Below are 17,511 nucleotides of genomic sequence, written 5' to 3' on the forward strand. Positions count from 1 at the left end.
GAGATCTTTTAGACTAAAGCTAATAGAAAGTTGCTTAAAGTGAATGGTTATAAGGAGTCTTTACAATAAGCTTAGGAGGAGAGGGGAGGGATAGAGGAGGAGGAAGAGGAGGAGGAGGAGGAGGAGGAGGAGGAGGAGGAGGAGGAGGAGGAGGAGGAGGAGGAGGAGGGAGAGGTAAAGTAGAAAGGAGAAAGGAGAAAGGAGCTAGGCCAGGTGTGGGCAAACTGCAGCCCGGCAAAAGAATTCATGCACCCCGACAAATGTTAGTAAATTTGAAAGAGCAAGTTAATAAGCAATGTTGAATAGTATTGAGAGCATTTAATTTTCTTCCTGCAAGTGCGCACTGTTAATACAGTATGCGGCCCTAAAAGATTGTTTTTTTTTAATGTGGCCTTAGCACAGAAAAGTTTGCCCACCCATGAAGGCTGTGCGAGGTAAGTTTTGTTCTTTCACGGCAGTTTTGTCACTTTGGTATGCTTTTTATTAGTTTGGTACAATCCCTAGTTCCTTCTCGTGTAGTGTTGATGGTGGACGTTCATTTGGTACTATAGTGGATGCAGGGTGTTGTCATGAACAAAACATTCCACCGATAGAAAATTTTATACGAGACTCTTGGTTGTTTTCCTTGGCTTTGTCTACACAAATTTTGTTTTTATTACGTGTCGATGTGTACTCAGATTTGAATAGTATCAAGCTTTGGACGTGGGTTGTACTTCACAGTTAACGTTTGTGTTAAACTGTTACAAACGGTGTGCTTGTTGCACATAACATAATATAATGGTTTGAAAATAACTCAGGTATTGGTTGTTGCGAGTGAGAAATCCTGCTTGTGTGGTTAACTAGCGATTGAAATGCCTTTGCTCCTGACGTAATCTATAAGTGTTGGAAGAATGGGTTTTGCGTTGTGCTAAGTTCAGATAACGGAAAGGGATTGGGTTATGATTAGGTGTGATCAGTGGCTAAGCAAACCATGCATAGGAGCCACAGGAATCGCACATTAATTAAAATAGTCATTTCGCTTCACGACCATTTAATTCTCGTCACCGATGGTCAACGAAATGCTAGCATAAGAGTTCCCTGCTTGTCTCCACACGTCACTACTGCTGCTCCCGTGGAATGGATTACTTTTCTCCAAGGAATTGTCTGGTATGTGGTAAACTCCCATTTGTCGCTGCATGGTGAGTACAGAGAGGTCCCAATATATGGAGAGTGGTACGAGGGAAGAATGGGTGGTTTCTTTCGACCTCGGGCACCGTATAGATGTGAATGCAAAGGAGTGATTGTTGGAATGTGCCAAGTGTGTAATATTGGAAAGCATGTGATACTGGAGCATGTGATACTAGAGCAGTGGTTCCCAAACTGGGGGGCGCGCCCCCCTAGGGAGGCGTAAAGAGAATTCAAGGGTGGCGTGAAGTCATCTGCCAGTTTGCTAAAGTTTTTTTTCGCTCCCTTTCAACCAAATGTGTTTAGTTTACTTAGAAAAAATGTCTCTCTGGAATGTACTATTAATTGTTTGAGTGGCTTTCATTATTAAAATTTAATACAAACAGAGATCTGTTTTCCTGAACAATGCTAAGAAATAAATGCAATAAAATAAAATAAGTTCACATGAGCAAAAGAGGAAGTGGGAGGGGGGGGCGTGCGGGTCTACTGGAAGCAAGAAGGGGGCGTCAGGTAAGATAGTTTGGGAACCACTGTACTAGAGGCAAGTATGCCGGAGAAACAAGATGCAAGTGGTGCTTAGGGAATTAAGAGGGTGTTGTAGAGAAGACGAATGAAATGGATGGTATTGAAGAAAGATGCAAATGGTGCTTAGGGGATTAGGGGGTGTTATGGGAAAGACGGGGAGGAAATTTTTTTTTTTTTTTTTTTTATACTATGTGGGCTTTTCACGGGAATTTATGGACTAAAGGGGATACTTTTTAGGGTACCTCCTATCTCAAAGCCCACCCGCTAGGAAACCGTTGCCCTGAGTGAGGAAGCCCAACCTGCACTCAGACCATGGACAGGATTCGAACCCGTGCACTTGGAGACCCCACGGATCCCAAAGCACGCATGGTTCCACTGTACCACGGCAGCCCCCATGATAAGTTGTGGCAGAGAATCTATGGAGAGGCGAATGCAAAAATAATTAAAGCCAAAAGAGGGTGTGGGGTAAATATATTTTAAGGTGCGTCCACACGATCAAACAATGTTCGACGGACAAAATCGTTACCATATCACAGGAGAAGCAAGATGATGTCATAAGCGGTGAAACGATGGAAGTGGATCTGGCAACAAGCAGTGGTACCAGATGAGGTTGTTTACCACTATTTCAACTCTGCTCACAGGGCAAAGACCAGTGGACAATGTTCGAAGGTGATGTCCGTTGGTAACTCAGGCATTTAAGTAAGTGTGTGGCCTTGGACGACTGGTGCAGTACATCACTACCATGGTACACAAGAAAAAAAAACAAGGCCAAAAAAATTGTACTATGCAGCATGATCATTGCTGTACTCTGTGAGGAGGAGGAGGAGACAACAAGAAGGGAATGGTGCAAGGACTGGTTGCACAAACAAAATGAAAGGGGAAGCCATGCAACCATTTTCCAAGAATTGAGAACTGGCTATGAATCGGACTTTACGAACTATATGCGGATGGACCCAAATACCTTCTACGATTTACTGGAAAAGCTTAAACCTTTTATAACCAAGCAGGACACCTGTATGAGGGTGAGCATTTCACCTGCAGCACGTCTGGAAGCAACGCTGATGTACCTTTCCACCGGGTGCTCCTACAGTTCCCTTCAATACAGTACAAGAATTTCAAAACAGTCTGTCTGCAATCATTCCTGATATGTGCAAAACCATCTATGATGTGCTTAAGGATCCATACTTAAAGGTAAGTAATACTTGTTTGTGACAGTGCATATAATATTATGAAGGTAATGAAAATGACTTGCATAATGTGAAGTGCATCCCTACAGTTGAGCATAGACGCGAGATTAATTACATACATTATACATCTTGTTAGGTGTATGTAAAAAAACCTAAGTGCTTGGTGTTTGCCTACTCGTACATTACCCATCTTGAAGCGCAACCCATCAGATAAAACTACATCTTTACACATATGCAAAGTTGTTCATGAATATTGTTTCTAAACCTGGGACAAAGACACACTATGACTTACTTTCACAGCTTTATTGTAAACATATTGATGCCACTTTCAATACAGACAAAATTATGGTCGTACATAATTAGCCAACAACCTTGGATGAAAAGGTGAGCTTCCCTAATTTTCCCAGATAAAGTACCTCAGAAATTAGTTTCTGTGCATGGATCCTATTTTCTTCATTCATCTTTCGTAAATCATTGGTAACAACATCACCAAAAGCACTTTCTTCATCGCTATCCTCCTTCTCCGATCGAGATAGTTCTTTAAGTTGATGAAGTGCTTCTTGAAGCCCCTCATGCCTCTCGTCAGTGAGTAAAGACCTTTTTCTCCCTCGGGTAGTTTGAGTCTGAATGCGTGAAGACTCAGGTGTTGCAGGTTGTACATTATCATGCGATGTACTTGGGACAGGTGTGACAGGCGTTGGTGTTGTATTGGTTACAGAACCATCTTCATTTTATTGAAAATCTGAAAATAGATAAATGCCATTAGTGTATGCCAACGTGTATTATTGTTTTAATTTCCTGTCACACACACGAGAGAGAGAGAGAGAGAGAGAGAGAGAGAGAGAGAGAGAGAGAGAGAGAGAGAGAGAGAGAGAGAGGATAATATATTATATATATAGAAAATGCTTAAAAAAACTTTAATAACATTTTTCTCATATTAACAGACACCCCAAACAGCGGAGGAGTGGAAGCGTGTAGCAGAGGGGTTTTCCAAGAAATGGAACTTTCCTAATTGCATCGGAGCAGTTGACGGGAAGCACATCCTGATAAGGCCACCACCTGATAGCGGCTCCTTCTACTACAACTACAAAGGAAGCCACAGCATCGTGTTAATGGCTGTCTCCAATGCAGACTCAAACTTCATATATGTTGACGTGGGCACTAATGGAAGTGTCGGATGGTTTTTTTTTTTTTTTTTTTTTTTTTTTTTTTTTTTACATTACAAGGGCACTGGCCAAGGGAAAACAAAATGTTGTAAAAAAAAAATCCCGCTGGTTGCCAGGCCCTGTTGAGAGGAAAGTAGGAGAAAGAGAAAAAACAAAAAAATCTAAAAGGAGGGTCCAGTTAACGTAAGAGGTGTCTTGACACTCCTCTTTTGAAAGAGTTTAAGTCATAGGCAGGTGGAAATACAGACACAGGTAGAGAGTTCCAGAGTTTACCAGTGTAGGGAATGAAGGAGTGAAGATACTGGTTAACTCTTGCATTAGGAAGATGGACAGAATAGGGATGAGAAGAAGTAGAGAGTCTTGTGCAGCGAGGCCGCAGGAGGGGGAAGGCATGCAGTTAGCAAGTTCAGAAGAGCAGACAGCATGAAAACAGCGGTAGAAGACAGATAAAGATGCAACATTGCGGCGGTGACTTAAAGAATCAAGACAGTCAGTTAGAGGAGAAGAGTTGATAAGACGAAAAGCTTTAGATTCCACCTTGTTTAGTAAAGCTGTGTGTGGATCCCCCAGACATGAGAGCCATACTCCATACACGGGCGGATAAGGCCCTGTACAGAGCAAGCAGCTGGGAGGAGAGAAAATGGACGAAGACGCCACAGGACACCTAACTTCTTGGAAGCTGATTTAGCAAGAGTAGAGATGTGAAATTTCCAGTTTAGATTTTTAGTGAAGGATAGACCGAGTGTGTTTAATGTAGAGGAGAGGGAAGTTGAGTGTTATTGAAGAAGAGAGGATAGTTGTCTGGAAGGTTATGTCGAGTAGATAGTTGTAGAAATTGAGTTTTGAGGCATTGAACAAAACCAGGTTTTCTCTGCCCCAATCAGAAACAAGTGAAAGATCAGAAGTTAGGCGTCCTATAGCATCTCGCCTTGAGTCATTTAATTGTTGTTGGGTTGGGCGTCTGTTGAACGCTGTTGAATAATGCAAGGTGGTATCATCAGCATAGGAGTGGATAGGGCATTGAGTCAGATTTAGGAGATCATTGATGAATAATAGAAAGAGAGTGGGTGATAGGACAGAACCCTGTGGAACACCACTGTTGATAGTTTTAGGGAAGAACAGTGACCGTCTACTACAGCAGCAATAGAACGATCGGAAAGGAAACTGGAGATGAAGGTACAGAGAGAAGGATAGAATCCGTAGGAGGGTAGTTTAGAAATTAAAGATTTGTGCCAGACTCTATCGAAGGCTTTCGATATGTCAAGGCCGACAGCAAAGGTTTCACCGAAGTCCCTAAAAGAGGATGACCAAGATTCAGTTAGGAAAGTAAGAAGATCACCAGTAGATCTGCCTTTACGGAAACCATACTGGCAATCAGAGAGAAGGTTGTGAGCTGATAGATGCCTCATTATCTTCCTATTAAGGATAGACTCAAAGGCTTTAGAAAGGCAGGAAATCAAAGCTATAGGGCGGTAGTTAGAAGGATTGGAGTGGTCACCTTTTTTAGGGACAGGTTGAATGTGAGCAAACTTCCAGCAAGAAGGATAAATAGAAGTAGAGAGACACAGATGAAAGAGTTTGACCAGGCAGTGAGCGAGTTCGGAAGCACAGTTTTTGAGAACAACAGGAGGGACTCCATCCGGACCGTAAGCCTTCCGAGAATCAAGGCCAGAGAGGGCCAGGAAAACGTCTTTATAAAGAATTTTAATTTTAGGGATGAAGTAGTCAGAGGGTGGAGGAGTAGGAGGAATATGCCCAGAATCATCCAAAGTTGAGTTGGTAGCAAAGGTTTGAGCGAAGAGTTCAGCTTTAGAAAAGAAGAGACAGCTGTAGAGCCATCTGGATGAAGTAAAGGAGGGAAAGACGAAGAAGTAAAGTTGTTAGAGATATTATTGGCTAGATGCCAGAAATCTCGAGAGGAGTTAGAATTGGAAAGACTTTGACATTTTCTATTGATGAAAGAGTTTTTAGTAAGTTGGAGAATAGATTTGGCATGATTACGGGCAGAAATATATAGGGCATGAGTTTCAGCAGTTGGATGGCTACGGAACCGTTTGTGAGCCGCCTCTCTATCATTGACAGCACGAGAACAAGCAGAGTTAAACCAAGGCTTTTTAGCTTTAGGGTTAGAGAAAGTATGAGGAATGTATAGCTCCATGCCAGAGATAATCACCTCTGTTATGCGCTCGGCACAAAGAGAAGGATCTCTGACATGAAAACAATAATCATCCCAAGGAAATCAGAATAGTACTGCCTTAGTTCCTCCCACTTAGCAGAGTTAAAATGCCAGAAGCACCTCCGCTTAGGCGGGTCCTGAGGCTGCACTGGAGTGATAGAACAGGTAACGGAAATTAGATTGTGGTCGGAGGAGCCCAACGGAGAGGAAAGTTTAACAGAGTAAGCAGAAGGGTTGGAGGTTAGGAAAAGATCAAGAATGTTGGGCGTGTCTCCAAGGCGGTCAGGAATACGGGTAGGGAACTGCACTAGCTGCTCTAGGTCATGAAGGATAGCAAAGTTGAAGGTTTGTTCACCAGGTTGGTCAGTGAAAGAAGATGAAAGCCAAAGCTGGTGGTGAACATTGAAATCCCTAAAATGGAGATCTCAGCAAAGGAAAGTGAGATAAGATGTGCTCCACCTTGGAAGTCAAATAGTCAAAGAATTTTACATAGTCAGAGGAATTAGGTGAGAGGTATACAGCACAGATGAATTTAGTTAGAGAGTGACATTGAAGTCTTAGCCAGATGGTAGAAAATTCTGAAGATTCAAGATTGTGGGCACGAGAGCAAGTGGTGTCGTTACGCACGTATGCGCAACATCCAGCTTTGGATTGAAAATGAGGATAGAGCAAGTAGGAGGGAACAGAAAAGGGCTGCTGTCAGTAGTCACAGACAACTGTGTTTCAGTTAGGAAGAGAAGATGAGGTTTAGTAGAGGAGAGGTGGTGTTCCACAGATTGAAAATTAGAACGAAGGCCACGAATGTTGCAGAAATTGATAGTGAAAGTATTAGATGAAGTGTCAAGACACCCAAGGTCGACAGCAGAGGGCAGTCCGACCTGGGGACATTTATGGTCCCCTCCCCAGAGGGGGACTCCGAGGCAGGGCGTGGTGAAGCCATTATTAAATTTTGATTTGAAGAGAGTGTAAAAGTGTAAGGTGTTGTAGTGTAGTGTAGGAAGTAGTAGAAGTTGTCTTTAGAGGGCAGGCTGTAGCTGCTCAATTGTATAAATGAGACCACAAAGGGAACCGGGAAGAGAGGACACGGGAATCACTCAGTCTGCAGCACTGCCTACATCCCCGTAAGTACCTCTCCTGGAGTATTCCACCGGGCGGCAGGTGGGATAACTGTTCTCTCAACCAGCATATTGAAGCAGGATCTGCGGGTATGCCAGATGATGAGGTACTCCCTAACAGCTCAAAAATATTACCATATGTGATCATTGCTGATGACGCATTTTCCCTGAAGCGTCATATCATGAAACCTTTCTCTCATCAAAATCAAAACCTTGAGCAATGTGTGTTTTCCTACCAACTGTCAAGAGCTCTACGCACCATAGAAAACGCATTTGGAATACTTGCTAAAAGATTTGAAGTGCTTCATAAAGCCATTAACCTTGAACGAAAAAAAGTAGAAAAATAGTTCTTGCTTGCACTGCACTACATAATTACCTTCGCAAAGCACCTATCACCCCAAATTTGTGTTCGGATGCAAATATAGAAAACACTGAAGAAATCCCTGGCATGCTACCGCTCGAGTATGAAGAACACACCTCCACCATCAACGGCACAATTGTATTTCAATGAGGAAGGTGCTGTGATCTGGCAAAACAGACATACATGAGGCTAAGTTACAATAACTCATGAGTAAAATTATAATAGTAATGTATCATAGAAATCACCAATGTTGCATATTGAACATACTTTACATTGCTTCGTTGACAAATGTATTATAAAGGTGGATTGTGGCAATAAAGAATATATGGCCATGGTTTGGTTTTTCGTTATTTTGTTTTCTCATTCAAAGACAGGTAAACAGACAGATTTACGACAATTACGTACGTACTCACCTCATGATCAGACACTTCTTCAGGCACATGAGACACTTGGCTATCCATACTTGAAACGGATTCTCTCATGCTGTCGCCATCGTTGAGGAAGCAGAGGTCATAATATGGGGGTGTAAATGTCGTCAGCACCAGCCCCCGACTTCTTTGATTTTTCCAGTTTTCGTAGCTCTCTCCTATATTGACTACGGATAGATTCTATTTTTTTTCTTCACTTCAGAAGTAGTAGCAGATAATCCACTTCTATTAAGTCCTGCCGTTATTTCATTGGTGGCCGCGACACGTTTGTTCCTATCCTTGTACACATCAGCCTTGACATTCCATAAGCATAGATTTTGCCGGTATAGTTCTATTAGTAGCAGGGTCTCTTTTCTGTCCCAGTGGCAACTTTTCTCCTTGACTGAGGTACTGCTGGTCATGTTAACAGGACAATTGAGAACTAGTGAACTGACGGACTTTGAAAATCCTGTAACCAAGTGACTTTGTTTGTCGTGTGCCTGGCAGCATCGTATATCGTATACTTCCACACCAGACAGTGTCTGACCTTTCGATGTTGCGAACATGGACAGTGTCCGGTACACCACTTGGTGCTCGCTTCTGACGTCATCAGCGAGCCTTTCTGCTTTCCACTGGTAATTGGTAACAATTTTGTCCGTCGAACATTGTTCGATCGTGTGGACGCACCTTTAGATGTAGGAATTAATGTGAAATATTGATTGTCGTTTGTTTGCATTTTTTTTTTCTTTTTTGTTTTTCTCTCTCCAGAGGATGTCGGGACGAGCGATCGAGTCACCTGTTCGGATTGGTAGAAAACTATTTGTTAAGTTTTTGTGCCGAGTGCATAGGGATTTTTAAAGTTTTAGATTAGGTAAATATGGATGATGGTGTTGGGTGAAGAGTAGGTTTCGAGGTTTCATGGAGGGATTACCGTAAGTTGGCCTGAAGGGAAGCAACACGATTTGTCTTTAATTTTCAATGGGTGATTGTAATATTGCTCTACTTTTATCAGATATAGTTCTTGTGTCACTTATATAGTACTTGTGAAACTGAATTTTAATTTCATTCATATAGACATTTGTCCTATCCTTTGGCAAATTATATCGGCTCTGTAAGGAGATTGGCAACTGAGTGAGCTTTTTTTTTATATATATATATTTTGTTGCCCTTGACCAATCCTTTTTTTCTTTTTTATAAAAAAAAAGTGAATACCTAGCAAATAATTGTACTGAACTAGTTTGTTCTTGTATTGTTAAGAAGCTTGAGCCACACGTACCTATCCCTGGCAGACCCAGTGTTGCACATTACTACAGTTGTTCAACACTTGTGTACATGACAAGATATACATACATGGTACTTTCGGTGCAAATATGCGATACATTTAGCGCTAATGTTCTTATTTAAAAAGTTTAAAGAAAACTAATTTTGACTGTTACAGATGCTGCCACTTTAAAGACGACCCTGCATATCCTGTGAATAACCCAACATCCTACTGCAAGAAACTGGCTTAATGTTCAATTGGGAGATTAGATGTCATCTGTCTCGCTCCTTCCACTATGAGACTTGTGTCTCACACCTACATTGCTTCCTGCCTATGCATGCTGCCATCCCAGGCTTAGGAGGGATTAGAGACTCCTTCACTCCTTCCTGTCAGTGCTCGCTCATACACTTTTATCAGGTTGTTCTCATCACCTTGTGAATGTACCTGCCTGTGGTGCTGATAGTGTATAATAAATCATAAATAATTTTTAGGTTTATATAAATATGAAATGTAGCTCTCATAATAGGGTTTTTAGACATTCTGAGGAAAGATCCGTTTGATCTATTCAATTCCTATCTTATTTGAAGCTTGTTTATAAACTCAAATTAACTAAAAAATTCATACCGGTAAAATATAAATTTTTGGAAACGGATTAAACCTTAAACTGGGAATAAAACCCTAAAAATTGGGAAAAGAATGCATGCAAAAAAAAAATAAATAAATAAAATAAATAAATAAATAAATAAAAAAAAAAAAATGCACAAACATCCAACAAAGTACTGTATTTAGTACTTGCTGTACTAAGTACAGTATTATGTCAAATACTTGGAAGAGTCTCCAGAGACTAAGCCGATACATTTCGTAAAAGAAAGGAAGTTCTCTCCCTCTACTTCATAATGTCATTACGTTCTTAGAAAATCTCAGGAAAATTTTTTTTTAAATGTATTACTACTTAGTAATACATTACAAAGTAGTAATGTATTACTACTGCGTTGCAATAGAAAATTACTTTACAAAACTGTATAGCTTAAAAGTACTATTAATTTTTATAAATTTACATAGTAATATGTAATTTTCTATTACAATTTTTTAAATCTATATAGCAATTTACTATTACAATTTTTGAAAGCTACCATATTTGACAGCATATAGGAGGCACGTCTTTCCCAAAATTTGGGCAAAAAAATTGCTGTGTCTAACATGCAAAGTTGAGACCTCCTGTAAGCTGACCTCCCTGACGCTCACTAACCTAGCTTACAATCAGTACTTCTACCTACCCTAACTGCATGCATCAATTATTTTGTTGTTGATATTATTATTACCAGCATTATTTTTTAAAATGAATTAATGTAAAAATGAAAGCAACCTAACATATGAGGCTATGATGCATGCTTACAAATATCTGATCAGAACTCCGCCTTGAAGCCATCTGATCGTGAGGAGTAACAAAGTTCATGATCATAACAAAACACATCAACACCCTCACCATTATGGCAGCAGGAAGAAAAAGATTGAGCTACACAATCTCCTACAAATTACAAGTGGTAAATCATGCCAAGGAACATGGCAATAGAGCAAAAGCCAGGGCTTTTGTGCCGCCATCTATGAAAAAATTATGTGTATGCAGCAACAGCAAGAACACCAACTAAAGAGCACATTGAAAGGTAAACTTTAATCTTCATTGCCCAGCCCCACACTGACCAGAACTTGATGATAACATTGCTTATTGCTTGTTTGTGCTGCCAACTTGCTTTTGCAGCAATGTTTGCTGCTAGATTGCTTTTAACAGTATAAGCTTAAATTCACTAAAAACTTTTTTTCCTGAATTTGGCCTGCTGAAATGGGGGTGTGTCTTATATGACCGCATGTCCTATATGTTGTCAAATATGGTATGTAATCGTCTATATAGTAATTTTCTATTACAATTTTCTAAAACTATACAATTAGCAACAATTGACTATCAAAAGTCCAGCAACCTCACCACTTGAGGATTGCCGAGTATTTTTTAACAACAACTTTTTACGAGTAAGTATGTGGTGCATATATTTGACAAAAATGAACTACCTGTACAGAAGATTATGGGTGACAGCGTGACACATGCAGAACATGTAAGGCAAGGTTTGTTAAAGTTTAGGAAAGCAAGCTGATGTTTATTGTTAAGTTTAATGTTGTGGTATAACCAGCCACACTATCATGATGTTCTGACTGTCAGTCATGACAAAGGCTGACTGAATAATACACAATGGCCAAGCTTAAGAATTTACCCAACAGTTGAAACTATATGCACTACCTCACCTTTCACAAAAAAAGAAATTTTAAACCAATAATGCAGTGAATGTTCAGACATTGAGAGGGTGGAGGAGGTGGCATGAGGAAAACACCAGTTTTGCTGTAGCTTCTTCAAGGAAGTCAGTTTCCTTACACCTCCTCCTTCAGTGCAGTGAATGTTATAGTGTCCTTCATCCTCACCCTTATTCTTTGTCTTGCAGTTCCAACAAGTCTCTCTGAAAGTATGTGTGCTGCTGGACGTCCACAAACCTGCCAGAAAAGATAAGTTAACAAATGCCTAAGGAGACCGAAGCATAGAGGGAGAGGAGGAAAGTAATAAGGTGAAAAAGAGCATTCAAGAAAGAAAAAGTTCAGAGATCCTTTTCTCTTGGACTCTTGGTGACCCAATTAGAGCAGGGATTATCAACCTTTTCCTTATCAAGAATTCCCCCACAAATTATAAGACCATCTATCCAAACCTCAAGTAATCTAGCTAAGAGCAGAATATAAAATTAGTGACCGAACTAAATATGCAATGGTACAGTGAAGGATATTGTTAAATCAGCCATCTAAGAACCCCGGGAATGTTAATTTAGTGACCGACACCAACTTAATATGCAATGGTACTCCAAAGGATATTTTTTAGATCACCCATCTAAGTAGCCTTGGAAATCTTGTGAACCCCTGGGAGTTTGGAGATCCCAGGTTGAGAACCACTGCATTATAGGGGAAAGGAAGTCCTGTGTGATGTAGAGCTATCAGTTGCTTATCAAGATTGCATTCATATCTGTCAAGGAATCTGGATGCCATAACTGAAGTGAAACAAGAAGTGGCTGATATTGAGGTAGAGTGAAGTAATTTTAAGAAAGCTTTAGTGGAGAATACCGATATATTTGGTATGAAATGAGTATGAAGTGAAGTAATAAAAGAAAGTAAATGATGATGTGAAGAGATAATAGTGGTTGTGGAGGGAAAAAAAAGGAAGGCATTTGAGGAATGGTTATGAAAGAGATATCAGTCAATGAATGTGGTTGGTAAGGTACATGGTGTTCATGGTATGATATTGATAAAGAGAGTCGGAGAAGGTACAAATGGAATATAATAACTTGTGATGCATAAAGGAGGCTTCAGGAGAGGCAGGTGATAAAAAATACTTAGCAAAAGGAAGACAAGTATTCTGGGCTTTTACGGATTTTCACAACTGAGTGTGTAAGGTCTTGAAGCTTTACTGTGTTTATGGTAGATTGTTAAAAGATAGAAGAGATGCCAGTGATACCATCCTGTTGAAACAGAAAAAGATGAAAAAGCAAAGTTGTTAGTCATATTTTTGGCTTTGTGCCAAAAGTCATGAAGGGGGATAGATCTAGAAAGATTGGGTATTTTCTATTGATGGAGTGTTTGGCTAGTTGAAGGAAAGACTTGCCACAATTCCTGGCAGAAACACAATAGTGATAGACAGCTCAATTACTTTTGTTGGCCACTTCTATATTATGTATAGCATAAAAACAGGCTGTGTTAAACTAAAGTGTGGAAGAGTGAGGAATGTATGCCAGATGCTATCATCTCTTTCTGTCTTTAGCACAAAGATGAGTCTCTGACATAGTAACAACAGTCATTCTAAGGAAAATTACAGTAATACCTCATCTGGCTCCCCCAATTAGCTAAGGCAAAATGGCAGAGACATCTTTACATTGGGGGGATCCTGAGGAGCAATAAGACTAGGATATACTTACCTGGTGGGCCTCCCTCTCCCATTTGGATAGCAAAAGGAAGCGGGAAACCACACTCTGTTGATGTGCCAGCATATAATTGAAAAATATTCTATGGTGGAGTCACTAAATCAAATAGCTGGAAAGTGCATCATTACGCAACAATGCATACTTTACAGTGACTGGCAAGCTTAATCAACAAAATCAAACAATATGTCCCCAAATGAACTTTAAGTATATGTTTAAATGTATCAATGTTATCGTAAGAAACAAGATCTGAAGGAAGATTATTCCTTAAATTGACATATCTCAGAGAAAAAAATCTCCATCTGACTGCAATCTGTGACCTGAAGTTATGGCTCCTTGTACTATCCATGAAAGGACAAGGAAAAAGTTTATCATCGGTAATAGGAGGCATGCCATGGAAAATTTTCCAATATTTAATGATATACCTAAGCAATCTCCCCTTAACAGAGCACTATCAAATTAATCTACAAATAATAGTGTCTTGTGGTTGTGTACAGCAATCACAAACACACACTTCCTTGACAAAGTCCAAACACTGTGAAGACTATCATAACATAACATAACATAACATAAATAATAGGATAACAAAGGGCCACCAGGGCCCATCTAGGTTATCCTGTATCAGTCGCACAGTGACCTCGTCATCAGTACTTAAAGATACACTTACAAGTACACAATACATTATATACTAATTCTAAATATTTGGCCCATTAACAGGGGTAAGTCCTGCAGCGAAATCCTCTACAATTTGTGGTCCCCATACATGGGGATCATGTCTTGTTTAACTATAGTAAATTTCTTATAAAAACTATCATGCAGCGCTATACATAATTATAAATCTAATAAATTTAAGTGCTTATCTAATCTGTTTTTAAACATTGTCAAACTAGTGCTATTTACAACCGTCTCTGGCAATGCATTCCAGAAGTCTACCACCCTATGACTAAAGAAATATTTTCTTATATCTAACCTGCAGCCTTGCTTTCTAATCTTCCTGCCATGATTTCTAGTCCTACTTCCCTCCTCTAAGGTAAAGAAAGATCTCACATCTATGTAGTTTGTATCTGAGAACATTTTAAATAACTCTATCATATCCCTCTTATACATCTCCTCTCAAATGAAAACATGTTTAATTCCTTTAATCTATCTCTATACTCCAGGCGCTTTAATGCTGGTATCATCCTAGTTGCTCTTCTCTGAACTGCTTCTAACATGTTGATATCCTGCCTATAGTGGGGTGACCAGGCCTGTATGCAATACTCTAAATGGGGCCTAACATAGGAATTATATAAGCTACGCACCACTTCCTTACTTTTATAACTAACATTTCTATTTATAAAACCCAGGATCCTATTTGCCCTATTTCTTGCTTCTAAACATTGCTTTGAAAATTTCATAGTCCTGTCTATCACTACTCCTAAATCCTTTCCTTCCTCTACTGCCTCTAGCCAACATCCCTCCATCTCATAGTTAAAGTTTGTGTTGTCTTTACCTAAATGCATAACCTGACACTTTTAGAATTAAACTCCATCTGCCACCTGTCTGCCCATGCTATCAGCCTGTCCAGGTCTCGTTGTATTCTGTAATTGTCCTTTTCACCCTGTACTGCACATGCTATCTTAGTATCATCTGCAAACTTTGATACTTTGCTACTAATTCCTATATCTAAATCGTTAATGTACACCAAGAAAAGAAGAGGTCCTAGCACTGATCCTTGGGGTACCCCACTAACCACTTCCTTCCACTCAGACATTGCCCCATTTAATACTACTCTGTTTCCTATCAGAAAGCCATTCACTAATCCAATCAACTAACCTACCCCCTATCCCATGTAGTCTCAATTTGTACACTAGCCTCCTATGCGGTACCTTATCAAACGCCTTGCTAAAATCTAAATATATAACATCTATGCTATTTCCATCATCTAACTCCTTGGTAATATATTCTAAGATATCGAGCAAATTTGTAAGACAGGACCTCTCTGATCTAAAGCCAATCATGAACCTCTTACCTCATCTAGATTGCTGTTTCTTGAGCCTTTGAGATGATGGCGGCAGCATATCAGTAGATCAGCTGGTCTTAATATACCGGGTCATTCTATCCTGACGTGGCTGTCTTGCAGGCCACGGATCACGGGAACCATTAGGGGCTGCTGACTACAGAGTCTGTGTGGAGGTTAAATGACAGTATTAACTTCCTTCACCTTCATACCATTATTCCTTCTCTTCTTTCTATTCACTTCCTTCTCATCCCTTTCACTCCATTCGTGCTACCTTCGTGATGCAGTGAACAAGTCCATTCCACCACTGAATCCACTTACCGGACGTCACCCACACCCTAACTTGGATAGAATCCACCCACCACAACAATCTCAATAGCTGATATGATGAAAACTTGATAACGTGGCTGCATGTTGTGGCAAGACAGGCATATAATACTGAGAGGTAAAGCTGGAAATGGCTGATAAATAAGGGTTGGGTACACCCCTCCCCCTCTACTTCACAAAAAAAAAATAAATAAATAAAAAAAAATAAAAAAATAAAAAAAATAAAAATGGCACGAAAGGCATTTGGTGATTTATCCAAGGTTATCCCTTGGCTGTGGCTCACCTTAAATAAACACTCACTTTGATAACGTAGTCCTACTTCTGTGGCTCGGTTTCGTGGATTAGTCCAGTAATATGATAAATTGGAGACGTGGAAACACCAACGCAGTCTTGTTCAGGGTCTATTAGTATATTTAACCCTGGTCTTGATATTGTCACCAGAACTTCAAAAACACTCGTGAAATCCTGTACGAGTCACTTCAATCGGAGCCGTTTGAGTATAGAAATCTTATTACTATGTTACTAGAAACGTAAAAACACACTCATAATCCCATGTCAAACCAACCGGAAGCTTTTCAATATGGTAGTACCTGCTTACTCGCTCACCTACTGTCACCACGAGAGACTGAGGAATACTGGGTCTGGGAGTGGGAGGGTTAGTAGCACAGTGGCCACGTGGAGTCGCTGTCTGTCTTTGTGTAGCCACAGTCGCCTTATTAACTAGCATATTACTTGAAAAGAAAGTTTGCCATCAGAGTGGTATTGATACTACTGCATAGATAGGTAGTACAACTTGTCCTATACTCAGATTCGTACTAATAAGAATGATGTACTTAGGTATTGATAAAGTAATGTGAATCCTGCTGGTTCCTCAGTGTTAACGCGCGCGTTAACTAAATATGACATTTTGATCAGGAATGTCATAACACGGCTATGGCTTGTTACTCTACGCTTGTTTCACCTTGATATAACAACCATCAAGCAAACATAACCAATGTGTCTACAAGCTAGTATCTTTCCTTCCATCGGAAAAAAAAAAAAGAATCGGCCCCATAGGATTCCTTTTATTTAACTGATGACATTACAAGACCTGGAAGATTAGCTATTCATTTCTAAATACAACAAACTTCAAAGCACGAGTGGTTATGTAATATTTACTAGGCGTGAGAAAAGGAAAATATTTAGTTTAGTGTCCCCTTCAATTCTGTGATATGCAATAATTAATAGCATTATAAGTCTTTAGGTATTTACAAATTGTGCGCAGGTGTGGTGAAGGTTTGGTAAATGTGGTGTGTGTGTATGTGTGTAATTCACCTTGGTCGCCTGCTGGTCACCCAGCCAGTCTTGCCCATTACGGAGCGAGCTCAGAGCTCATAGACCGATCTTCGGGTAGGAATGAGACCAAATCACACACAACACACACCGGGAAAGCGAGGCCACAACCCCTCGAGTTACATCCCGTACCTATTTACTGCTAGGTGAACAGGGACCAAACATTAAGAGGCTTGCCCATTTGCCTCGCCGCTTTCCGGGACTCGAACCCGGCCCTCTCGATTGTGAGTCGAGTGTGCTAACCACTACACTACGGTGTGTGCGTGTGTGTGTGTGTGTGTGTAATTCACTGTTTGATCTGCTGCAGTCTCTGACGAGACAGCCAGACGTTACCCTACGGAACGAGCTCAGAGCTCATTATTTCCGATCTTGGGATAGGTCTGAGACCAGGCACACACCACACACCGGGACAACAAGGTCACAACTCCTCGATTTACATCCCGTATCTACTCACTGCTAGGTGAACAGGGGCTACACGTGAAAGGAG

The 17,511-nt window shown here is 40.3% G+C and overlaps 1 long non-coding RNA gene across 10 annotated transcripts; it reads right to left on the reverse strand.

Annotated features, from left to right (window-relative positions):
- Positions 1-3,164: 3,164 nt before the first annotated feature.
- LOC123506742 lies at positions 3,165-17,511 on the reverse strand. Of its 10 annotated transcripts, none has more exons than XR_006675497.1 (6): positions 15,993-16,276; positions 15,378-15,531; positions 11,658-11,900; positions 8,108-8,897; positions 7,710-7,859; positions 3,165-3,618 (listed from the first exon to the last, which is right to left on the reverse strand). It is a non-coding gene; the product is annotated as an uncharacterized LOC123506742 (long non-coding RNA). The 10 variants fall into 10 exon arrangements; XR_006675499.1 differs by lacking the exon at positions 3,165-3,618 and adding an exon at positions 7,318-7,417; XR_006675504.1 differs by lacking the exons at positions 7,710-7,859; positions 15,993-16,276 and adding an exon at positions 17,479-17,511.

The sequence above is a fragment of the Portunus trituberculatus genome, chromosome 20 (assembly GCF_017591435.1).
Source record: "Portunus trituberculatus isolate SZX2019 chromosome 20, ASM1759143v1, whole genome shotgun sequence".
NCBI lineage: Eukaryota > Metazoa > Arthropoda > Malacostraca > Decapoda > Portunidae > Portunus > Portunus trituberculatus.